This window comes from Cupressus sempervirens, chromosome 3 (genome assembly GCF_028749045.1).
Source record: "Cupressus sempervirens isolate cs-2001-9-10 chromosome 3, ASM2874904v1, whole genome shotgun sequence".
Classification (NCBI taxonomy): domain Eukaryota; kingdom Viridiplantae; phylum Streptophyta; class Pinopsida; order Cupressales; family Cupressaceae; genus Cupressus; species Cupressus sempervirens.
Window position 1 is genome coordinate 1,011,627,946 of NC_143120.1, and position 26,996 is coordinate 1,011,654,941.

A 26,996-nucleotide genomic window follows, 5' to 3' on the forward strand; every position below is an offset into this window, starting at 1 on the left:
ACTGACAATCTTGTGAGGGCCAACCCATAGAAATTGGTAGTGCTAGAACTAGACTGGAGGTTGCTCTTTCCATCCTAAGTAGATGGACTTGGTTTGGGAGACCCGAGCCCTAGAAATGGTGTAGAAGATATTGAGCTTAGATTGCAAAGCTTCAAAGTTACTAACATTGGCTTCAAAGAAGATAGAAGTGTCATCAACAGACTAGAAATTGATGAGCTCATCATTATTAGGTAGAGATATACCTTTGACAGCTAGGGAAAGGGAGTTATCACTGAGAATATAATATAGGGCTTTAGAAAAAATGACGAAGAGTGCAAGGGAAAGAAGAGAACCCTGCCTGATAGATCTCCCTAAGGGGAAGGAGGTCGAAAGAGAACCATTAACTTCTACTTGGGCTGAGGCATCACTCATCAGAACCTGCACAACATTATAGAAGATGCTAGAAAAACCAAAAGCCTCCAACATCATAAGGACAAAGTTTCATTCCACTCTATCATAGGCTTTTTCAAAATCAAGGAGAAGTATAATAAAATATTGGTGAGACTAGTTAGCCTAGTCCTTGGGCTCCTAGCTGGTAATAAGGTTCTCAAGGGTTCTAACCTAGATGAAACTAGTTTGGGTAGCACAAATAAACTTAGGTAAGATATCCACAAGTCTAAGGACCAAGATTTTAGCCAAGATTTTGTAAGAGACATTAACTAGTGTAATAGGCCTCCAATTTTTGATGAGGGCTTTATCCCCATCCTTAGGAAGAAGTTTGATGATACCACTATTGATAGAGGCACCAAGGGAACCATTAGTGATAGCTTCAATATAAATATCTCGAAGGTCCTTACAGATCCAATCAATGTTAGCTTCATAAAACTCCACAAGAAGTCCATCTGGGCTGGGAGCCTTATCATTGTTTAAGGAATTAATAGCCTTTTAAATTTCATCTAGGGAAATATCATTAGATAAAAAAGCAATGTCCTCCTTAGATAATTTTTTGGGGATGAGGTGTTTACACCTATTTCTTAGTTGAGTGGCCTTAGGAGAATATTCAAAGGTGAAAAGAAGTTTATAGTAGTCAACAAAAGTAGTTTTAATGATTTCAGGATCTGAGGTGTCCTAATTATTAATTAAAAGTTTTAATGATTTTAGGATTTGAGGTGTCCTAATTATTAATTAAAAGTTTTAATGATTTTAGGATCTAAGGTGTCCTGATTATTAATTAAAAGTATATCAATAGACTTATTGGAATTCTTTTGTTTAAGGAGATTAAAAAAGAATTTAGTACCACGATCCCCTTCTTGGATCTAGTGGGCACAGGCCCTAATTTTGGCTTCCTAGATTTTAATATGCAAGTGTTTTCTCAAAGCTTCCTTAGCAGACATCACCTGAGGGATGAGATTACTGTTAGAAGAATCTCTCTAGATGTTATCCTCATCCTACTGAAGGGTGGAAGATAATTTCTTTCCAATGAATCTATAATCCTTAGCCTTCTTTTGGCTAATCATCATGAGCAGGGAGTGCTAGACAAGGAGGTTCATATTCCATCTAGAAATGTAAGAACAATTGGGATGGTTGTACTTGTTAATATGCCAAATAAGGTGGATAGCAGTAAGAACATCTTCATCCTTGAGGAGGCTAGTATTGAGGATAAACTTGGAATTGGGAGTTTGGTTTGCACAGGGGAACTTTTAAGACTAATGAGGGTAGAGATGGGATGATGATCAGAGAGGGTGGTGGAAGAGATAATAACAGGATTATTATGGTAATCTAGGAGACAAGAAAAAAAATTCTTGTTGCAGTATAATCGGTCAAGGCGAAAGTAAATTTTGGAATGGCCTTGTTGGAAATTACACCAGGTATACCAAAACTTGAAAGTGTTATCTCTGTTACCGGCTAAGGGGTCAAAAAGGAGCTTAACATCCTTCAACTGATTCCAGGGGGGCCTTTCATAGTCCTTCCAAGAGAAGGGTATACCACCAACTTTATCTTGTTGGGATTCAACCATATTAAAATCCCCACAAAAAATTTGGATGGTATATCTGGGAGATTAGAGAGTCAGTCCCAAAGACTAGCACATTCCTTAGGATCATTGGAAGCATAAATAGAACAAATACCGAACACATAGTTGTGATAATTGAGCAACAACCAAATAGCACTTTGATAGGGGGGAAGTGCCATTGTCAATAATATAGGGTCCCCATTTCAGATTAATAAGAAAAGTGATTTCCCCCCTACCTCTAGGGTGCTTAGTGTGAAACTTAAGAGCATGATTCCAAATGAAGTTAAGTTGGTTTCAAGAATGAAACCCACAACTTTAATTTCTTGAAGCATCAAAATATCTATATATTTATAGGTATCAATGAAGCTTTTGATAACATACTTTCCATCCATGAATTCAAGACCCCTAATATTCCAAGAAATGCAATTCATGGGGAACCATGTGCAAGAGAGGAGCACACCATAGGGACTTCATTAGATGAGGGAGTAGCTTGAGTGGAGAGCATCACAACTTTCTTATTTGAGAGTTTATTTTTGGAGTTAGGGGGGCATCCTCTTTGCTTAGATAAAGTGTTTGATTCATTATCATAATCCGATTTGGAATCCACCTCCATGAATGGCAAGATAGGGAGGTGAGGAATGGAAGGTCCAAGAGACATGGTAGAAATCATCACTCATTTCCTTGAAAACTTTGGGGTTACCAAGGGACATAGGTTTACAAGATGCTTTAAATGAGGGGGGTTCAAGGCCAGGCGATTCAAGGAGTTTTTCAAAATTAAAATCAAGAAGAGATAAAGTAAATTGCACGATTGGGGGAGAAGGGATGATAAGACTCTCATTCTAGAGTAGAGTTTCTTTTGGAGGGGCTTTCCTCCTATGCTTTTTAGTGAAAACTTGAAGACCATTGCAGTTTTTCAAAGAATCAGTGGGCATACTTAAAGAAGAATCTAAGGGATGAGAAGTAGGAGGGGTGGAGTGTGGAATGGGAGTAGATTTAGGAGTTTCAGATTGGGAGAGACCACCAGCTGAGGAGTTAATATTGGGGTTGATAGGGTTAACAGGGGTTAGGGATAGAATTCCTAGGATTTTTCTTGATAATAGGGCAATATTTCCTAAGATTCCCTTCTTTATGACAAAGGAAACAAGAATTAATACCACCAAGAATTTCAATAAGACAGATGAAGGTTTCTTTCGTAACACCTATTGAAAATTTAAATAGAAAGTCCTTGCCTGGGCAAAGAGAAATTAGAACCCTGGTATCCATATAGGGAACCAACCAGGCCGTTTCATCCATATAGATGAGTTTGTCAATAGGCTCAAGTAATTGAGGCAAAAATTTACATAGGAATGGTGGAACTTGCTTAACTAAAATCCACTTGGGTGCAACAAGGGTGAGAACCTCTTCATGTACAACCTTAGGGGACCATGCCAGAGCACAAAAAGAGGTGGAGCTGACCGCCCAAAACTATTTTTTTAACACTTGTGCTTGAGATTCACCATTAGTAAAAAATATAAAAAATAATCCTTTTTGAATTTGGCGATAGAAAGTTAGTTTACGATGGCTCTGCATTGCAGATTAGCATCCTGCGAGGCTAGGGCCTGCATGCCCTAAGTCTGCTGGTCTCAAGTGTTTTCTGCTATGTCTGGAGCCATTGTTTCTGTGATTCGGCTGCATGTTGGAAGCAGGTGTCTGTGTAGGAGGAGTGGGGAAGTTGCGATGAGGTCTTTGGACATTTGTGTGGGGTTGAGGCCAGCCGAGGTTATGCGTATAGAGTGAGTTTTCTTTCTACGGTGGTGTGGGGGACACAAAAGTGAACTGGTGGGTTTGGTTTCAGGTTTTTTCTTGGAGATAGTGCCTTTGAGTCTGAGCATGGGACAATTGGAGGCCCCTAGGGCTCAGATTTTGTCTGATGATTTGGAAATGGCTGATCCATCTTTTTAGATGCGAGGGGGAGTTAAAGGCCAGATGGACAATATCCCATCTAGAGAGAATGCTTCATCATCAAAAGGTTCTATCTAAATTAAGAAGATGAATGGGTGTTTGAAGAGATTTGATGATCAACCAGTGTTGATTATTCAACCAGAGCAAATTTTAGAAGATGTGGAGTATTGGGGCAAGCATGCGCTCATATGTAAGTTTTTGGGTCTTCGACTTTCTCTCCCTATTCTAGAATTGTGGGCGCATCGAATTTGGAATCCAGAAGGGGATATAGAAATTCTATTAGCGGCTAACAACTATTTTATGGTTATTTTCTCAAGCATGTTGGACAAGAACAAAGTATTCGAAGGAGGCCCATACTTCTTTAACCAAGTTGGGCTATTCATCAAACCCTGGCACACTGGATTCAATTCTGTTGAGGAGATCCTGTCTCGGGTCCCTGTGTGGATTCAACTTCCACGCCTACCACTGGAATTTTTGAGAGAGGATATTCTTCATTCGATATCTCTTTGGCTTGGGAAACCAGTTGGGTCAGCCACCCAAACCTAGGATTGAAAGATAATTTCATATGTACGAATTTTTGTGGAGGTTAATCTTATTAATCTGCTGCCTGATTCTATGGAAATTTGCTTGGGTCCTTCTTCATGGATTCAACAGTTGGACTATGAGACTCTACCCTTCAGATGCAGGATTTGCCATGAGTATGGGCACTTGCAATGCAAATGCCCCCGAAATAAATTTTCTCAATCATCAACAACCACTATGCCGACCCCTAAGGATGACAAGGGTAAAGCCCCTATGCCAGCTGGTCCCTCTGGGGATAAGGAGGGTTTTATCCTAGTGAAGCCATGCAATAAAGGAAAGGGGCAGAAGAGAACTTGGATGAATAGACAAAGTGATGACACCTTTGACAAGTTTAATGTGCTGGAGAACTTGATACAGGAGGAAGGTATACATGTTGAGATATCCCTGGGTGATGGTTCTCTTTTGGAACCCTAGCTAGAGGAAGTTGGGAATCTAGTCCAAATTCTAGAGGAAGTACAAGGCTAGCTAGTTGGTTTAGATGGATTGGTTTAGGTGTTAAGTTGTGATATTCCTGGTGGGTCACATCCATGTGACAATCCAAATATCATAGCTTCTACCCATCCTGGCAAGAAAGGAGTGCCTGATAACACAAAAGGCTCTAAAGCTGCATCCACGTTGGGCTTATAGCAAAAGCCCTTTAAAAAAGAGACCTCAGAGAAGTCTGCTAAGAGTGGAAGGAAGACGGATTAGGAGAAATTTAAGATGATGGGTGAGACTTTGGTTGAGGCAGGGTTTGTGAAGCCCATTGACTCCCACTTCTCACAATCTTCTAAATTATTGTTATTTCTTGGAATGTTAGGGGTTTGAATAGCATCCCTAGACAAAAGGTTGTTCGTAGATTGATATATTCTCACTCTCCAGATGTTATTTTCATTTAGGAAACTAAACTTTCAGTTGATGAATTGAATAGTTGTGGGCCAAAGTTATGGCCTCAGGGTAGCTGGCAGGGAGTAGGTGCTCAAGGAAGCTCAGGTGGTCTCACTTGTCTCTAGAATCCTAAGAAGGTGACTCCCTTGTGGTGGATTGTGAGTAGATCTTCCATCTCTTTTATGGCTTCTCACTTTGAGATAGGTGAAAGGTGCTTGTTCTCCAATATTTATGCTCCTAGTGATTTGGTAGGAAAATCTCTTATGTGGTCACATATTATATTTGTCCGATCTTTAGATCCTTTCCTTCCTTGAATTGTTGCTAGAGATTTTAATGCTGTTACTAATCTAGAGGAAAAGAGGGGCGAGACTTCTCGATTGGGTCCTTCTTCTAGTATGCTTAGAGATAATATTAGTTCTTTGAATCTTATTGATGTTAAACTTGGTTCTGGTATATTCACCTGGAATAACAGAAGGAGTGGGATGGAGGCTATCTCTGAAAGGCTTGATAGGTTCCTGGTATCTTGTTTTTGGATGAATATTAGATGGTCTACCAGTTCAAAAATTCTTGATTGGAGAGGCTCTAACCACTGGCCTATTAGGCTCTCTGTAACTCCTTTCAAGACTTCTAAGAATCCCTCTTTCAAGTTTCAGCTGATGTGGTTGAGAGATCCTTCCCTACAGGATCTTATGATAGCCTAGTGGTATGAGGGCAAGCCTCCTCATGGTACTTCCATGTACACCTTTGAGAAGAGGCTTCAACATGTGAAATTCAAGCTGAAATAGTGGAATAAACAGTGCTTTGGAAACCTTCAAGAGCATTTAAGAGGGGCCCAAGCCAAGCTGGATAGTGTCACTCGCTAGATCAGGGACCAAGGAATAACTCCAGATTTAATGTTTGAAGAATCCTTAGCTTTGAGGGAGGTTGAAGAATGGGAGTTTCGAGAGGAAATATTTTGGAAATAAAAGTCCTAGGTAGATTGGTTGCAGGAGGGAGATAGAAACACTACTTTCTTCCACAACACGGTTAAAGCTCGTAGCTTTGGAAATTCCATTACTTCTCTTCTTTCTTCTTCTAGAGATCAACTCTTTTCCAAGGAGACAATTTATTTAGAGGCCACTAATTACTTCTCTCAACTCTTCTCTAAGGAGGAACCTATCTCCTTGGTGGAGACAAGGGCTATTTTAGATTGTATTCCTCATCTTGTGTCTAGGAGTATGAATAGAGATCTATTAAAACCTGTTATGCTCGAAGAGTTGGAGAAGGTTGTATTTGGTATGAAGAAAGGTAAAGCCTCGAGCCCAGATGGATTTCCCATTGAATTTTTCTAGGAGTTTTGGGAGATTATTAAATTTGATCTTCTAGAAGTTGTTCGGGAATCATATCAAAATAAACAAATGCTCAAGTCTTTGAATGCTACTTTCCTGACTCTCATCCCCAAGATTGATGGAGCTAACAGGTTGGATCAATTTAGACCTATTGCTTTATGTAATGTCACGTACAAAATTATCACAAAATTAATTGCTGAAAGGCTTAAGCCTTTTCTTGCCTCTTTGATATCTGAGGAATAGGGAGGTTATGTTAGTGGTAGACAGATTCTTGATGGAGTGGTTATTGCTTCAAATGCTATTCATTCTATGGCCACATCCAAGGAAAAGGCTATGTTTATTAAGCAGGATTTAGCTAAAGCTTATGATCGAGTTAGTTGGGAGTTCTTGGGTCGTGTGCTTCTTTCTTTTGGATTTCATATGGAATGAGTGGATTGGGTTCTCAGTTGTGTGACTTCCATATCCTTTTCAGTTCTTATTAATGGAGAACCTACTGATCTATTCTCTGCTTCTCGGGGGCTTTGGCAGGGGGATCCTATCTCTCCATATCTATTTATCATTATAGCAGAGGCTTTGGGCAGATTTATAAAGTCTCAAGTAGAATAGGGACCTGTTCAAGGATGGAAGTGGCACAATGATATTCCAGCGTACACCCATCTCCAATTTTTGGATGATATTGGATTGATGGGTTTGGCTACTATTAATGAAGCAAGGAACTTTAGAACGATTTTGGATACTTATTTGAAAGCTTTTGGACAACAAATTAATGAAGGTAAATCATCTATTTATTTCTTTAATACTTCTTAGTTGATTCAGGTTAGGATTGCTAGAATTCTCAAGTTTCAGGTTGGATCCCTTCCTTTGATTTATCTTGGAGTACCATTAGCCCTGGGGACTCAGCTGAAAGAATATTGGCAAGGTCTATTGGACAAATTTCATAGCAAGGTAAGTCACTGCACTCATAGATGGCTCTCCTCTACTAGAAGGGTCATCCTCCTCAAGACTATGATTCAAGCTCTTCCCATTTATAGGTGTCTAGTGCAAACTCCTCCCATTGGAGTTATGAAATATTTTGATGCTCCGTCGTGACAATTCCTTTGATCAGGCAATCTCCTCTCTTCTAAATGGAGCTTAGTCAAGTGGGACACTATTTGCTTGCCTAAGTTTTCTTGGGGAATAGCCCTTAAATGTATGGCTCTTGGCATCAAGGCTCTTGTGGAAAAGTTATATTGGAGGTGGTGCAAGAATCAAGAACGAGATTGGGCTAAGATTTTGGCCCATAAGTATTTCCCAGGAGTAGAGCTTTAGGATATTCCTAGACTAGAGCTGGATAGTAAGGGATCCTTTATTTGGGACACTCTTAAAAGAGGTGCTCCTCTCATCAACGATGGCCTCTTCTGGATATGTAATGAGGGATCATGTGTGTTATTCTGGCAGAACTCCTAGGATGGCTATCCTCCCATTCTCTCTAGCTATCCACACCTTCAGCCTCTATGTTGAATTTTTTCAGTTGCAGGAGGGACCAAAGTAGTTGACTTCAAAACTATGAAGAGGTGTGGTTCGATGGTTGTGGCTAGTTGGAAGGATCCTCAGGATTGGCCCCCGGGGGGCTCCTTGGAGATTTGGGCTGAGCTGGCCAATCTTCTCTTTGTTAGACTGTGCAACTCTTCTAAGGACAAAGAAATCCTAGCTTGGGGTCCCAACCCTAAAGGAATATTCAATGTGGCCTAGGGATATGCTCGGCTGGATAGTCAATGTAATGAAATTCAAGAGATTCCCTAGTGGCAGAAGGTTTGGAATAGGTTCTCTTGGCCTAAATGGAATTTTTTTCTATGGCTGGTTGCTCAAAAAAATTGTCTTACTTGGGATAACCTCCAGAGAAGAGGGTTTCAGGGTCCTTGTTTTTGTCCCCTTTGTAGGTTGCATGGAGAGGATGTTTCTCATTTAATCTTCTTATGCCCTCTCTCTAGAGAAATCTAGCATAAGTGGTGGGAGGCATGGTATTATGGGTGCATTCATGTTGAATCACTTATTGAGTTTTGGGATAGCCTTGGCAGACCCCCTGTGAAAAATTCATTCCTCCAGGTGGCCTGGGCTGTTGGACCTTCTTTCATTCTTTGGAATCTTTGGCTGGAGCGTAATCATTAGATTTTCTGTAGCTCTAGCCTTGGAGTCACTAAATTATGGCAGTTGATCTTAAGAAGGCTTTAGGAGACTATTTATGCTAAATGTGATATGACGAAGGCAGTGGATCTTGATGACTTCAGGATAGTTAGGAATTTTGGATTGGTAGATAAAGGATTGTGAAGTAGAAGTAGTAAGAGATCTCTGCCACTCAAAAGAAGAGTGTGTAGGATGGGAAGATGGTTACCTCCACTAGATGATGTCCTAAATATTAACACCAATGGCTCCTCCCATGGGAATCCTAGACAGGCTGGTGTGGGGGGGATTGGGAGAGATGCGGATGGTAAGGTTTGTTTCATATTCTCTATTCACAAAGGAGTTCATTCCAATAACGTGATGAAGGCCTTGGCCATTAAGGTGGCTATGGAGCGGGCTTGCTCTCTTGGATGGAGGAGAATAGTGTGTGAATCAGACTCTTAGATTGTTGTGGACATGATAAGTAACCAGAGAATAGATGACTGTAAGTGGAAAATTGCCTCTCTTGTTAGAGAGATTCTTCACTTGAGTAGCTTTGTGGATGAGATCTCCTTTTGTCATATTCCCAGGGAATGGAATGGAGTGGCTGATGTGTTGGCAAAATGGGCATCAGAGAAGGGAGTTGGTTGGGATATTTCTGATAGGGATAATCTTCCTGCTGATTATGTGGGGACTTTTGAACATTTAGTGGAAAAGGATAGAACTTAATGGTTTTTGGGTTGTGGTTTGGTTGATTGGGCCTGAGGCCTTTTGTAATTTGGCTTTTTCTAAATAAAATTTTACCCCTTTTTCTAAAAAAATAAAAATAAAAAAATATGGCGATAGAAAGAAATATGAAAACCTAATTTAATATTCTAATAGTTATGAAACCAATCATCCATGAATTTCCTAGGTGGGCAATTATCCAATTCAATAGCCTAAAGGAAAATAACATAATTTCTAAGCCTATTCTTCTCTTTACAAATCTTAGCTAGCATCTCAAAGTTAAGAGAAATAGAGAGAGGGCTTGAAGCCAACATAGGGCTCTTACCAGGCATAGAGGTTTCATGGTCCACAACAAATTTGGCATTCACATCCACTCCAGTAGCAGCATTTGAAATTTCCTTAGAGAAGGATTTTGTCTTGCTAACAAGGTTAGGGTTTTGACTAATGTTTCCATTAATGGCAGATTCCTCAGTTTGGCTGATAGGGGGAGCAGGGGGTATAGGCTCAGAGAAATTAGTACCATCTATTAACGAAACTTGCCTAAAAATGATGAGGTTGTGGAATATATCACTTGGACTGTTGCCGATACCAGAGATGCCCACCTGCCTTATGCTGTCAGGAGCCACCTCACCCACATGCTTCAGGGTTTATGCCACCAGAGGTGACATCTTAGTTAAGGCCAAGTTACCATCAACTCCCTGACATGTAATTAATGGTAGAACAAAGGACATAGGAAAAAAATAAAGAAAATAAAAATATTGAATTATAATTGGTGGAAAATAAATAAAGAGTTAATGAAACTCATTGCAAAATAGTATTTAGCATATGGACAAATACTAACAAGTGCCACATATTATAGATTTATAGAATTAATTACTATATGTAAACTGTATATATATATAATATTATTATATATTTTAACAAAAAATTATCATTTATAAATTATGTACCAAAATTTTAATTGTATATTATGTAAATCTTAACATAGATTATATTTCACAAATTGTATATTGAAATTTTAGTTGATACCTAAAAAAATTATTTGTGAATGCAATACCTTGCATAAGGCAAGTACAATAATACTATCAAAGAAAATTAATTTAAAACTAATACATAAAATAATAAGAGTTGTGCCCACAACTGGAGTCCCTACCATCTACAATATTTAGCAAGACTAGTTTAAGGCACGTTCAGAGTCTTCTAAAGGGTGAAGGGTGTGATTCAAATCAAGCACTATCTTATTTGAAAATATGTTTAGCCCTTACACAAGCCATTGGCAGATTTCAATCCAAATATGCTTTAGAGTATATATGGATATTCTATGCTTTAGAATATAGATGGACATTCTATATTGACTCTAATATTGAATGATGCATCAAATAAAGGTTATTACCTATTTGGAATGATAAACATTATTGAATCATGTAACCAACATTACAAAAAATGGGCCAAAATTCATTTCTATGTATACTTTTACTTATATGCATCCTGCCACTAAATTATATGCAAATCAATATTAGTATTTGCCTAGAAGATTTTGATGTTTTTTCACTAATAGAATACTTTTTTCATCACCATTGTCGACACTAAATGAAGAAGATTAGAAGTTCCTTGCATGGGACCCAACTCTATAGCCCTAAATTGGAAGACATATTATGAAGAAATAGCATAGGGAAAATATTATTAATGAATGATATTTATTCTGAAGAAATATCATAGGGAAAATATTATTAACTAATGATATTTTAAGTCAATGGCTTAATTAAAATTTTTTTAATTAATTGAAACAAGAACCAAAAGAAAAATATTTTTTTCTTTTAAAAAATAGCAAAATTTTCCAAACATACATAACTATTAACAAAGTCTAAGGTTCATTAGTACCAATTTTGGAAGCTTTTTATCTAGAACATTCTCTTCATTTTCTATTAATAATTTTCCATCCACAATCATTTCCATGGCATCTCAGTCAGCCTTGTTTTGCAATAAACCCTAAACTTATTTATAGATATTACGTAGAGGGATCAAAATTTATTTTGGGTGGTATCAAGGCAAAATGCACTGCAATGAAAGATTTCAAAGCTTTTCATTTAGGAAAAAGACTATGCTTTTAAACATTTTTTGTAATGAATTTTCTTTTTGTAGGCAAATTCATACTTTTGATTTTGGGAAAATATTTTTCATTTAAGGTTTGATTTAGGAGGAAGACACTAGTTTAAGTGTATTTGGAGTTAGTGAGTTTTTTTTAATTATTTTTTTTTAAAATTTATTTTATTTTATTTTATTTTCTGAAATTGATAGTACAAAGGCATTCAAGATAGAATATTAGTCTATGCTGATACAATCTCTCCACTTAGTTCCTTTACCATTTCCTCTAACCAACCTTAATTAATGTTCATGCTAATAGATCAAAGACAAACCCTTGAAAATTTTATTAAATTATTCTACTCAGATAACCTAATAGAAAATAATACAATGTGTGAAAAGCCTATACTATTTGGGAAGGGGATTCATATGTCAGTAATTACCTATACAATTTGGTCGGACCCATATGAACATAAACCTTCATTGTTGTTCATATAAGTGCAAGAGGGTGTACAATTATTCTTTGAATAGTAGTTGGAGCAATCCACAATCCGAATGGTAGAATAGACTAGGCATATATTTCCTAAGAATAGGTAAATGTTTTATTCTCTTGATCCTCATGTACAATACTAATTTGATTGTAGCTGCTAAAGCCATTTAAAAATGGAAAAAACATGTTTTCTTGCTAAAGTTATAAAGGTGGTGCATTGTTTACAACTTAACTCAAGATTAAAATACTAATATTCAATACTAAGATTAAATTATTAATATTTACTTGCTTGTATTTATTGGCAATTATGGACTTGCATCACAAGGAAAACATACATTTTTAACATTTCAAACGAATGTTCCATTGCAGTGAGATACTGATCCTACAATGAGAGAAGGGATGTAAATTTTAATCATCTTTCAAAAAAATAATCTTTCAAAAAATGCACAATTAAGTTATTAAACTTACTTTTCCACATTTAAATAAATCTATACATCTTCCTACAAGACTAACATAACAAAGTTGAGTTTGTAGACAAAGATTTAAGGAAACACATGAATTAGTTCAATACAAATATTTGTAATAAAATACTATATGACCAAGATAGAATTTAAGAAAAAATACCTCAAATAATATTTGAATGACTCCATCTAGTAGACATGCTGCAAATAATAATGTTTCCAATAACTTCATCAACCTTTCTCTAATTATGCTCTAAGAACAAATTTTATTAGATAGGCTGAGTATCTAGGGTATAATAGGTATTCTTTCCCTTGGTGATCATTGCAGGACTCTTTGAAATATCTACCTTAATTATGTCTTCCCAAAAATTATTACAAGCATGGCTATGAAGGCCAAAGAAAAGTGATGCTAATTTATTGCAATGATAATCATGTAGTGCATCATCTCTTCAAACGAAAAAATCATAGTTGACTCTATAAAATTTTAAAAATATATTTTTATTACAATAGAGCTTTCACAAAACCTAGCTTGTATTTTTAATTCAATTTATTTATAACATGGACTAAAACTCACCATTACAATAATACAAGTCTCGGTTAATATTTTCGTAAAGGCCTAAAAGCATAAATAGCAGCAGAATTCAGCCATGCCCAAAAAGAATAATAAAAATAGATGTAGTACCATGATGAAGCTATTTCTATGCAATCTCATTGATATCCATACTACATTTGTTTAGAATTGTGACTGGTGCCTTGTTATTTCCTTTAAATTCTGAATGATTTTGCAAATAGACAGGGAACTGAAACCATGCCACCAGACTTTGGCATTTCTCATTTTCAATGTCTTTATCATAACACAAATCTACACAAACCTCAAAGTATATTTTTTTCCAGCCAAAAGGATTTGACTATATTTTGCTATCTTTATGAAAGAAATCCAAGAATCAAATAATCCCATCTGGTATCATCTCCCACATATGTCCCTACATGTATGTCAAATGTCAAAAGCACAGATTCCCAATGCCACTTGCTAGTGACATACAATATTCACCCAATTCATTTGTTGATAAAATAAAAGACCATTAGCTAAAATAGTTTCAACCAATCAAAAAATAAAAATAACATTAAAAAAATTCATATAATGTAAGTTGAATGATCAAAAGTATAGGTTAAATTTTTTTAGGCACTTTTTTTAAGGAAGATTAATGAGAAAGAAGCACATGAAAACTTTAGTCTCCCACCTTAATAATAATATCAAAGAAAATAGTTTCAAACTAGTATGTATAATAATAATATCAAATAATATATTGTGTATCTTTCTAGAATCAATTATTTTAACAAATTTGTGACACAATCTATCTACCTCCAATGTGAGAAGATCCATACCAACTTCATACAGTACTTTAAAAATATCAAATTCTCAATCAGCTATTGGTCTTTTTATAACATTTTTTCATTCCTGCAGAATTTATTGAATGTAAAATTGTCCAATACAAAAGAAAATGAAATTGTAATGAAAGAGAAGTTATGTAATGTCGAGAAAAAGTTGGAGGAAATTTTATATATTGTTTCACATGCAATGACACAGTTGGGAAGCAGAAGTTGTAGGGAAATTTAGTTATCATTTCCATGGCATTCCAAATGTACAATCTAAAGAAGATTATCCATTTTCCTTCTATTTCCATCCTTTTCTACTCAATTCATGGAGGTAAACTACAAACACTTATTTATAGAGTCATTTAATTTTTAAAAATGAACCATATGTTGATGTAAATTAAAACTCAAAAGGTACTCTATTTGGTATATAAGCAATTTCTTAATAGCAAAGAATTAAGAAGACATAGATTCTATATCCAAAATAAATATACAATCATTTATTTTTTATATTAAAAAATAATAATAAAATGTCACAACAATGGAAAGATTTAAAATATTGGGTAGATATGTTTCTACCTAGCTCATGTAATCTCTTTTTCCTCTCACAGATTGATTCCTGGAAAGTCTAAGAAACTTCCTAACTTAGCCAACTAGAGATCTCATGTAGTGCCTCTCCCATTTGACTTCTGTAAGTCATCTTGATGGATGTAACCTTGTTGATCTTTTTTTGTGATGGATAATGATTGTGACCATGAGTGGTCTACACCATTGAGGTGATTGGATTTATGTTTCTGTATCAGTTGCTTTGATTATGCTTTTGACTGATTTATAAGATTATGATGTGATTTATGGTTCACTAAGGTTTGTGCCAATGGTTACAAGGATCGATGTGGTATCATGAGGTTGTTCTGTGATTACCTTGAGACATGTGCAGAGATTATACTGTGTACTTTTTACCATGCTACACTAGACTAGGTTCTTGTAGCAGTGGTTAGTCATGTTTATGACTATGGTTGCTTATGTGTTTTAAGTGCCTTTTTAATGTTGTTTAAACAATCATTATTAAATGATTAAGTAATTAGAATGGATTGTTCATGTTGGATTATTTGGTTATGTGTTGCGGACATTTACCTTGTTATATTTCTGATTAGAGAGATATTTGTTACTCATGTGATGCTTTACATTTGAGATGACCCGAGGGTCAAATGTTATACCTTGATTTCAATATCATAGATATTAGACTACTATACTATTCAGTTAATCATATTGCATGATGATGCCATTTTGAGATGACAATGTGTTTTATGATGATATCTGGTTATCTAGTATTTGGACATACCTCTGATTATGTTAGGTGATGGATTTAATGCTATGGTTATTTACTTCATTCCTGTTTTGTTATGCTTTATGCGAACGTGAGTGATGTAAATAGATTATTTTAATATAATTAAATAAATTTTTTAATTAGGTGATTTAATGCATTTATTGCTTTGGCTATGTTATAATATGCAATTGCACTTGATCGTGTTGTTTAGTGTGCAGGATTTATATCCCTAGCAGTGGCACATGGAGTTAGTGATTCAACCATTCATATTTTATCAATGTCATCCTTATATGGTCGATGTATCCTTAATTAAATTTTTAAATTAAACCTTTCGATGATTATTAAATCCGAACTCATTTGCATTATGTGATTAGACCAGTAAGTGTGTCTGTGCATTTAGAGGTTCACATTGTCGCGAAAGTTATTTAGAAATTTATGTATTTTTGGGTTTTCAAGATTTTTAATTGATTTATTTTAATTTTTGGCAACTTTTCCATAGATGAATTCCTATTTATAGGAATAGCCTATTTTCATTTGGGTCGATTCAAGTTTTAAAGTTATTTGCCCTAATTGATTATTCACTAGAAAAGTGAATAAGTATCCAAAAAGGAATTTATTTCCTCACTTCTCACTTTTGAATTAGAGAGTTGGAGAGTAAAACCCAAAATCCTCTTCATGAGGATTTACTATTTTGTTCGTTGTAGGAGCTACGGGCGTAGGATCGTTGCAAGGTTGAGTTCGTTGGATCCAGCTCGGGGAAACCTTGGATTGCCACAATTTTTAGCTAGTTCTGCTGGATATTTATTTTATGGTTCAGATTCCCATTTTTCCCTTTTGGCTATGAGGTAGGGCTTTCCTATTTTATTGTTTTTGCTCTATTTCTGCTTCAGTTTTTGGTATTGGTTTGTTTGGAGGCTGAGAACTAGTGTTCCCCTCTATTTCTGTATGCTAGTTCTACCTGGTTGGGGGGGTATGAACATTTCCCTATTTTTTAGGATGAGGGTTTGGAGTTTTCCACTGTTATGCTAGCCGTTTTTGCATACGGTGTCAGATTCCATTTATTTTTTGGATTTTTGGGGGTTTTGTGCCCAAAGGTCAAATGGGTTTTAATTTTGAAGTTTTCCAAAATTTTGGAGTTTTTACCTCATTTTATGTGTCGCCCTGTTTTCTTAGGTTTTCTTGGCACAATGTGGGTCATGGACTTGGATGATCTGTTTGAACATCATTCATGACACTATTTAACTTTTTTTTGCATTGGGATGCGTGTCACATCAGTACTCCCTACTTTGTGTTCGGTTGAGTGTTTTTTATACCTATTGTTATGGTTTCTTTTGGACCTTTGCTTTTGTTTCATGAGCACTAGGATTCGTGTAGAATCCATACTCTCAGATTGAGGCCAATTGAGTGATTTTATGATGTATGGTTTTATTGGCTTTGGGATTTGTGTAGAATCCATCCTTCCTGTGTTGCTTTCAGTTGGGTGTTATCTTTTGCATTGTGTTCTCATCTTGTCCTTGAGTTTTGATCTTCATGATGGTGGTGTGCCACACATGAGTACGTGTGTGTACATTTTTCAGGTGACTTGTGAGGCCTGATCTTCTGTGGTACTTTTGAAATTTGTGATCTTTTGGGATGGGTTGGGAATTTGCATGCCTATGGGCACTCATCATTGGATGAGCATGGGTAGGGTAGGGTAGCATATGGAGGGGGCTTCTACCTTGCAGCCTGGTGATCATTGTGCCCTGAGGGTTGGCAAAGGAAGCTTTAATTAAGTGATAATTAAATAAAATACTGGGTTGTAATAATCTTAAGATAATAAAATGTTTGGGGTGCTAGAGCCTTTCCGTTGAGGGATGTTGAATCTGCACAAGTCCTAGCTTGGGCTTTTGATGCCAAGCGACTCTCCATGATGTTAGTCCCTACTTAGTAGCCTATTGAGTGTCTGACCAGGACCTATACTCCTTGTATTGTCTTAGGTTCTTGGTTATAGCCATCATACTGTATGGTGTGAGTGTTAGCCTTGGATGTTGTGCTTTATATGTGTTTGAGGTTAGATTTTTATCTCCATCAGCATGGTGGGTGTGGACCTATGGGTGCCACGTGGTTAGGAGGCATAGCTACCTACACCACTGCTAGGGATTGGTGTACAGAGACAGTCTTTTCCTAGAGCGACTATTGCTAGATGTTTTCACTTGATGCTTCAGGTTTCAAAGTATGCTTTCTTGTGATTTATGCTTTCATTAGAATGCTTGGATATCATTTTTAGATGATGTTACTTTATTTGAAGCATTCCCATATTATGATGTTTAGCATATGATTAGATGATGTGAATTGTTGTAGTAGCATATCTATTGCTTATTGATGTTTAGCATGTGATAGGTGATGTTATCTACTGTAGGATTATCTTATACTTTTCTACTAGCATGTTAGATTTTCTTATGCTTATATTGTTGCATGTTTTAGTAGTGACATCCCTATTATGATAGTACTAACAATTTGGTCGATGACTTGGGATGTTATGCATAGGGGATGGCTAGGATCCATGATGGTCTTATGATGCTATTGACGGTTGGGAGGAACCACGTTCTTAGTTAGTTTTTTTGTGCATTGCAATGTTATTTCCATTTTGCTGCGATGTTCCTTTTAGTTCACTATGATATTTCATTATGTCATTTCCTTTGATGTTTGTTTAGATGGTTAGATTCCATCTTTCTATCTTTTAGCTTTTATCTTGTGTTCTTGCCTTGAATTGTGGTTCCAGTATTCCCCAGTGTGGAGGTTCTAACTCTATTTGGCTTAACGTTCTTCCTTTGAAGTCTTCTTGTCTTTTCTTGGGCGACCATGTGTCAGCATGTTGTGATACAATAAAATATCACATGCCCATTTGAACTCTGTCGTGCACACCCTGAATGTGTCGCACGCCTCTTGGAGTTTTATCATGTGATACTTCACAGTATCACACTCCCTTAGAAGAAATGTCGTACGATACACTTCTAGTGTTGCATGCCCTTTGGAGAAGTATCGCCCAACTCCTGATTGTGTCACCCTCCTTCTAGAGAAATGTTGCATGATACTGGTAAAGTATCACACAATGTTCATAAAGTGTTGCACGATTTTTATGAAACCTACACGGGTGGGTAGCGAGCACTTTTCAGTCTGATCCAAACTTTTTAGGTATGGTTTGGGGTACCCTCTTAGGTGTTCTTCAATCCCTTGGCGGTGCAATTTGAATTTTAGTTGTGTTTATTTTGTTGTTTGTTCTTCGGGGTTTAAAATATATCATTTAAGTATAAGTTGAATATATTTTAATATATGTGATGAATCTTTTGAGATAGGTTTTAGACCTCTTGGAGATAAGATAAAGATTCTAGGAAATTTCAGGGCTTCACAAATCCAATTTTAGCCAATTTTAGGGGCTTCAGGATTTCAGGCTTAGCCAAATTTTAGGATTTTTCATTTTACCCCAGCTTGGTGTTTTGTTGATTAGTGGTCATTTCTTGAGCCCTCATCTTATTTGTGGTGGTTGTCAACTTTTGTTCGTGTGTGTTAGTTTGGTAGTGGCGATTGAAGATCTGTTGGTTGTCGAGATTGTGGTGAAGTCTTCCATTGTGTTCTTTGGGATCCCTGTATGATGTTGTCATGTGCATTCATACTTGTAAAATAAAAATAAAAAAATCTTGGCTTGTATTGAATCCTTGTTCCAAGGATCTCCGGGCGGGGCATTACATCTCAATTTAATCAAACTCTTTAATAGTGGAAAATAGTTGGTAGAAACAAAACTTTTAGTAGAATACCTTTTTTGATCTCATGAATTCAAATTTCCTTGCTCTATGTGATATCATTTACTCCTTTTCCATTCAACAAATTCTACTCCATTTTCATAAATGATGGATTCTCTAATTGCTTTTAAATTTTGGTTGTGTTTTATAAACTCAAACACAAATTGATAGCAAATGGTGCTGGTGCTAGAATTCACATGTTGCATGATATAGTGTTCTGTAGTGTTTACATGAGTTAAATTTAGGTGTTCTAAAATTCTAAATTTAGATTCTGAATGAGTTTGTAATAATTGTATGTTAAACTTTCTAAACTTCTAGAATTTGTCTAGATTTCTATGACTTATAATAATTTTTTCATAAGCAAAAACTTTTTATCAAAAAGTTGTTATATTTTTCTAAATTAAAGAAAATTCTATTTATGTATTTGTTGTGTAACCAATCTCTATGCTTTCTACATTCTTCAAATAGGCCTCTCAAAGATCTGTAGCTTGTTACAACTTTTTCTTTATTTTGGATTCTATTGAGAAACATGTGTCTTGACCTTGCAAGATTTTTCTAGAAAATTCAAAAATTTGTTTGTGCTAGTTTTCCACATGTTTATGTATTGTAAATAGGTGTATGAGTTTCCTTGTCCATAGTAGAATACAAGAGGCCCATTTTTAGACTATTAGTGACTCATTATATGACTTTTATGGGGGTCTAAACTAGGGGACAAAATTATGGACGAGATTACTATTTTACCCAGTTGTTTTCCATCTTGGAAATGTAAATGTAAAAAATGGGCAACATGTGGCATGGTGGTTAAGCCCACGGTTTTATAAAACCACAAGTGGTTTTCAAGTTGTAAAATCACTATATATAGAGGGTTTGGGGAGGAGTTTGATTATTGAGTTATGTTTACAAGACTGGGTGCTAAAAGGTGTCTCTCCTAGTTCGTAACTATGGTGATGCTCCTGTAAGAAATTGCATTGCAAGTGTATTGTAATCTTCTTGATTTGATAATACATATTGCGAGTTTTGGAGTGTGAATTTTTTCTCTCGAAAGGGTTTCCCCATAGTAATCATGGAGTTATGTGTTTATTGTGATGTTTCATTTATGAGTTCTTTTATTTGTCCAATGAAACCTCTAAAATAGTTATTTGAAATTTGCACAACCGTCCTCTCAAGATTAGCGTAGGAAGCATTTCCACACACCTTTGCTTCCTTCTAAGTGGTATTAGAGCCTAGCTAGTTTTGGTTCTATTTGTTGGGTACATGGTTTTTTGAGCTAATCAAGGTTTGAGTGGGAGCTTGTGCAAAGGTTTTCATTGAAAAGATGACAAGCATGTTGGGGAGGATTGATGAAGAGAAGTTTTCTAGCACAAACTTTGAGATGTTGAAGCTAAAAATGGAAGATCTATTGATTTATCATGATCTATTGTCCATGTGATTGATGAGAATAAGTAGAGACCCAAAAAATTGACTTTAGCTGCACAATATGATGTGAAAAAATAGAAAAGCTAAATGTCTCATCAAATTATCTTGCAGACTTAATTATGATAAATGTCCTTGAAGAATCTACTGCAAAGAAGCTATGGAAGAAGCTAAGTGAGATCTATCAAGCGAAATAACTTGTGAACATGATTTTCTTGAGGAAGAAATTATATTCCTTGAGAATGGAAGAAGGTGGATCAATTTATGAGGATTTGGAAAGCTTTAATATGTTGGTGAATTAGTTGACCTCATTTGGGGTGCCAATGGATGAAGAAGAAATGTGCCAACTATTGCTATGTTTTTTGCCAGACTCATGGGACAACCTTGTAATGGATATAGGGAGCACTGCAGTCATCTTGAAGATAGAGAATTTTGTTGGTTCTCTACTTTATATGAGGAGATGAGAAATAAGGTCTCTATGAATGCCAAAGAGGCTTTGAGTATTTGAGGAAGTGAAAAAGAAAGAGGAGAGAATGAAAAGAAACATGGTCATTCTAAGTCCAAGAATAAGGCGAGATCAAAATTCCCTAGTAAGTCTAATGTAATCTATTGGAATTGTAAAAAACTTGGTCACTTCTAAAAGGACTACAAAGAGGAAAAGAAGATGAAGAAGAAGCAAGATTCTAATTCTAAGTTTGAGAAGGAAGATCTAGATTCTTTTATCACAACCTTGGCTAGTTGTGCAGGTGACAATGCATGGTTGATAGACTTAGGTGCATCTTTCTGCATGAATCCTAATAGAAGTTGATTTAGTAAGCATGAAAAGTTGATGGTGGTAAGGTGTATTTGAGTGATAACTTAGTTCTTGATATTTTTGGTTGTGGAAGTATTCATGTGAATTTTTTTGATGGTATAATAAGAAGATTTGATGGTGTCTTGTATATCCTAGGACTAGTGAGATTTTTTAAATCTATTAACAAACTAATAGATGCAGGTGTGCATGTACAATTTTCTAAATTAGGTGTGAAAATGGTGAGGGGTATTATGGTAATAGCAAGATGAAGCAAATTGGGTACATTATACCAACTTGATGCATGCATGGTTGAGTGCAATAGTACTTCTGATAAGATTGTTAAAAAGACTACTTTGTTAGAGAAGGAGAGGGTTTCTCTTTCAATAGATGTTAATAGTTTTTGGGTACCCAAGGGTGCTTTATCTACCAAATCAAAGTTGTCTTTGGAGAAGACTATGTTATGGAACCAAAGACTCAACCATATAGGTGAGAAAGGTCTACATACCTTGAAAAATAAAAACTTTGTTGATGGGTTGAATGATTGCAATCTTGAGTTCGATTATTGTGAGCATTGTATTTATTGAAAAAAAAATTGCATTCGATTTTACTCAAGTTCTCATGAGTCCTCATGTATTTTGGATCTAATCCATTCATATGTATTTGGTCCAGTAGATGTTTCTTATATTGGTAGATCAGTTTATTATGTTTCTTTGATTGATGATTTTACTAGAAGAACATGGGTTTATTTTCTTAGGAGTAAAGTTGATGTTTTTAGTTGTTTCAAAGAATTAAAAGCAATGGTTGAGTTATAGAGTGGAAAGAAAATAAAATGTTTAAGAATTCATAATGGTGGTGAATTTCACTCCAATGATTTTGATGCATTATGTAACGATTGTGGTATTAAAAGAGGGAGAAAAACTCTATATTCTCCACAACAAAATGGAGTTATAGAAAAATGAATAGGACCTTAATGGAGAAGGCTAGGGTTATGCTGAATGGAGCTAGATTGGAATAAAAGTTATCATGGGATGAAGCTATAGCCAATTCCTGCTACTTGATAAATAGGTTTTATACATCAACTCTTGTTGATAAGACACCAATGGAAGCATGGTCAAGTCGCAAGCCTTCATTTCAACATCTGAGAGTTTCTAGTTGTGAAGCATATGCTCATGTGCCAAAGAAGAACCAAGACAAATTGGATAACAAAGTTGTCAAATGTATCTTCATTGGAAAGGATACAAGATTTGGGATGGTATTACACAAAAGGTAATTTATTCCATAAGTGTTATAGTGCAACCAAACCAAACAAAAGAAAGAGATGTGATTCAAATTCTTGCTACACCTAAGAAAGTCAAATCAAGGCCCATAGAAAGACAAGACATTGAGGAGAGGTCTACATTTTAGAATCATAAGAAGAAGAGGGAGAACTTGAACACAAACCTAGACTAGATCTTGTAGGAAGGTCTAGTAGATAGAAGAAAGCACTAGAGAGGTATGTATATTCTCCTTATGATTGAAGGTGTATATTTTCTTTGAATGTTGATATTGATGAACCAAGATCTGTAGAAGAGGCTCTTGGTATATATAATTTAGAGTCCTAGAAAATAGCCTTAGATGAATAGATGTTAGCTCTTAAGAGAAAAGACACATGGGACCTTGTACCATTGCCTGAAGGGAAAAAGCTTGTTGGTTGTAAATGGGTGTTCAAAATAAAGATATGTTCACTATGGAAGCATTGAGAAGTATAAAGCGTGTTTGGTTGCAAAATGTTACTCTCAAGTTACAGGAGTTCATTATGGTGAAATTTTTTCTCCTGTAGAAAAAATGACATCTATTCAATTTTTACTTTCTATTGCAACTGATTATGATCTAGAAGTTGAGAAGATGGATGTGAAGACAACTTTCTTTGATAGAGATTTGGAGGAAGAAATTTATATGACACTGCCAGAGCACTATGCGGTGAAACGTAAAGGTCATTTGGTTTGTAAGTTGAAGAAATCCTTGTATGGTTTAAAGCAAAGTCCTAGGATGTGGTACTAAAAGTTTGATACATATGTGTTGAGTTTGGGATTTGTGCAATCTAAATTTGATCACTATATATATATCTAAGGTTTGATGGTGATCATTTCCTAGTTATTGCCTTATATTTTGTTTATTAGCAAAGGAAAAGGTTTGGTTGCAGAGTTAAAATATCATCACTCAACAAAGTTTGAAATGAAAGATCTTGGTATAGCAAGGCACATTCTAGGAATGGAGATTATAAGAGATAGGCAAAACAGAAAGCTTTGGCTAGGCCAAAGTAAGTATGTTGGTACTACTATAAAATGATCCAATGTGTCAGATTCTATACCTAAGTATTCCTATTACAATGGGAACAAAGCTTTCTAGCTCAGAATGTCCAACATCCCCATTGGAGATGGAAGAGATAAATTGAGCACCATACCAGAGTGTTGTTGGAAGTTTTATGTATGCTATGGTTTATAAAAGACCATACATTTCCCAAGCAATGAGATTACTTTCCCATTACATGTCTAAACCAGGAAGAGCACATTAAAATGCAGTAAAAACAGTTTTCAAATACTTGTGGGGTACCTAAAAGTACTCTATATGTTTTCATGGAATAGAAAATGTGCATTCCTTAGATATTCAAGGCTATGTGGATTTAAAATGGGATGACAATGTTGATAGAAGAAGATCCACCCATGTATATGTGTTTAAAATATTTGGTGGTGCAATTAGTTGGATGAGCAAGAGATAGGTTGTGGTCACTTTGTCCACTACAAAGGGAGAGTATATGATAGCTAATCATGCCTAAAAGGAAGCCATTTGGCTAAAGAGATTGCGTTTAGATATAGAGTTCAAATAGGGTACAATGATAACTTATAGTGAAAGTTAGAGTGCAATATGCCCAACAAAGAACCCAATATTTCATGGGAGGACCAAGCACATTGATGTACAATATCATTTTGTGAGAGATATAGTGGAGGATAGCAAGGTGAAGTTGGAGAAGGTATAAAATTTGGCAAATGTTGCTAATGCATTAACTAAGCCTATGGGCATAGAGAATTTCAAATGGCACTCAAAGTCTATGGGCCTCCTTACTCCTACCAATTAAGTCCATGACACTTTGGGTACCTTGACTCTTGCAAGGTGTTTGACAAGTGGTAGAATGTTGAGAAACATGTGTCTCAACTTTGCAATCTTTTTGTAGAATATTCCAAAATTTGTTTGTGGTAGTTTTCCACCTGTTTATGTATTGGAAAAGGTTAATGAGTTGTTAGAAATGTACGTTGTCCATAGTAGAATATAGGAGGGCCATTTATAGAGCATCAGGGACTCATTATATGACTTTATGGGGGTCTAAACTAGGGGTAAAAATTATGGATGGGATTACTATTTTAACTTGGTTGTTTTTCCATCTTGGAAATGTAAATGTCAAAAATGGGCAATATGTGGTATGATGGTTAATCCCATGGTTCTATAAAACGACAAGTGGTTTCTAGGTTGTAAAATCACTATATAAGGAGGGCTTGGGGAGGAGTTTGATTTTTGAGTTCTATTTGTAAGATTGGGTGCTAGAAGCTGTCTCTCCAAGTTCAAAGCTATCGTGATGCTCTTGCAAGAACTTGCATTGCAAGTGTATTGTAATCTTCTTGATTTGATAATACGTTATGCAACTTTTGGAGGGTGGGATTTTTCTCCAAGAAGGGTTTCCCCACGATAATCACTGAGTTATGTGTTTATTGTGATGTTTCATTTATGCACTTTTATTTGTCCATTGAAATCTATGTAATAGTTAGTTGAAGTTTGCATAGTCATCCTCTCAAGATTAGCATAGGCAACATTTTTGCATACCTTTTCTTCCTTAAAGATTCCTTCCTTCACTATTCTAAAAAATCTCTATCCTTTCTGTAATATTTTTGTATTTATTGAGGATTCATTCTACATCCTATGTAATAGGGCTTTATAGATCTTCAATGCATCCCCTCTATGAAAGAACACAATCCCATAATCCCATTCCACTCTTCATTTTATTTGATATATCTCTACTTTCTAAAACTCATAAATTAAAGTATTTACTATTTGTAAATAGTATGATATAAGTCTTAAAATGACTAAAACACTCAAACAACTAAACATGAGAGGAGAATGTGAAGGCATATGCTCCCCATCATTATACAATTGGTAAGCTAACTGTGGGAATCTTCATTAACTCTAGTGGATGTTGTTCATATGGGGAGAGAATAGGAGTCATAAATGGAATGATGGGAGACAATATTCCATCGCAAGAGGAGGTGATAACATTTCTTAAGGAGAACAAGATTGGAAAATACAAGAATTACAAATAGAAGCCCATTGTATTAAAGACCTTTGCCAACTCTGGTATAGAGATAGTGGTAGGAGTGGCCAATTCCAATTTAAAAAATATGTCTTCCAACAAGAGTGCAACAATGGAGAAGGAAAATGAGTATATAAAGCTCTACTATCCTACCACCAACATCCAATACATTACAATGGGAGATGAAGTATTGGGAGTGCCCAAAGCTGCCATTTATGTAGAATATCTTCTTCCTGCCATGAAAAACATCCAAAATACTCTTGTCAATTCCAATCTGGATAAAAAGATCAATGCTTCCACTATTTTCTCAGTGAACATTATTCACAACTCCAACTTTGCAAATGAATATCTCCATCCAAGGTGGCATTCATTGATTTGGTGAAGAATCAAATGACATCTCTTCTTCATTTTTTGAATGACAATGCTTCTCCTTTTATGGCCAACGTGTTCCCATACAAAAGATATTTAGAGAACAATGCCCTTGGTTTAAATTTCTCTCTATTTAAGAGCTTAGATGATGATGTGAGAGACATAGATGTGATCTACATGAACTTGTTCAGTGCTATGGTATATGCCTTTTACTTTGCTATGGAAGACATGGGGCATCCTAACATACCCATTATTGTATTTGTCATAGGATGACCTTCAAAGGGCAATGGAGATGTGACTATAGATCATAATGCTCAAATTTACATGAACAATATCATCACACATATTTTGTCAAAAATAGGGGTGCCCAAGAAGCATGGTAGAAGTATAGAGAATTATATCTATGCTCTTTTCAATGAGAAAAGTAAGGAAAACATGGAGGAGTCAGAGAAAAATTATGGCCTTTTCTATCCCAACAAAACTATTGTGTATCTTGTCATCTTCTCTCCCATCTTTTCTAAGATAATGAGCCTACTCCTTTATATTAAGATGGAAGAATAGAGGGATTCTAGTATTGTGCAAAGAGTTATGTGTGGTTAGAACTCTCTACTTACTATTTTATACCTTCTAAACTCTCTGCTTACCAATTCATACCTTCTGAACTATCCAATAGAAAATTAAGTGTAGGTCTTATAGATTTTGAATAGTAATTGGGTATAGTGATCTTATATGAATCTAAGTGGTTAACTAATTCAATCTCAATCCTTATTATTAAGCTGAAGTTTATTGGATTGGAAAGTGTAAGTTTTAATCAAGTAGATAAAACTAATAATCATTTGTAACACAATGATAGAAAATTGAGACAAAAAACATAACACTCAGTTTAACCTAGTTTAGAAAAACTTGTCTACATGCACTCTTGAAACAAGGAAATATTTTATTAACCTTTAACCAATACATAAAATCCATGAAACATGCACATAACCATTTATAGAA

The 26,996-nt window shown here is 35.7% G+C and overlaps 1 pseudogene; it reads left to right on the top strand.

Annotated features, from left to right (window-relative positions):
* The first annotated feature begins 3,628 nt into the window (after positions 1-3,628).
* Positions 3,629-26,561, top strand: LOC149570164 (glucan endo-1,3-beta-glucosidase-like; annotated as a pseudogene).
* The last annotated feature ends 435 nt before the right edge of the window (positions 26,562-26,996 follow it).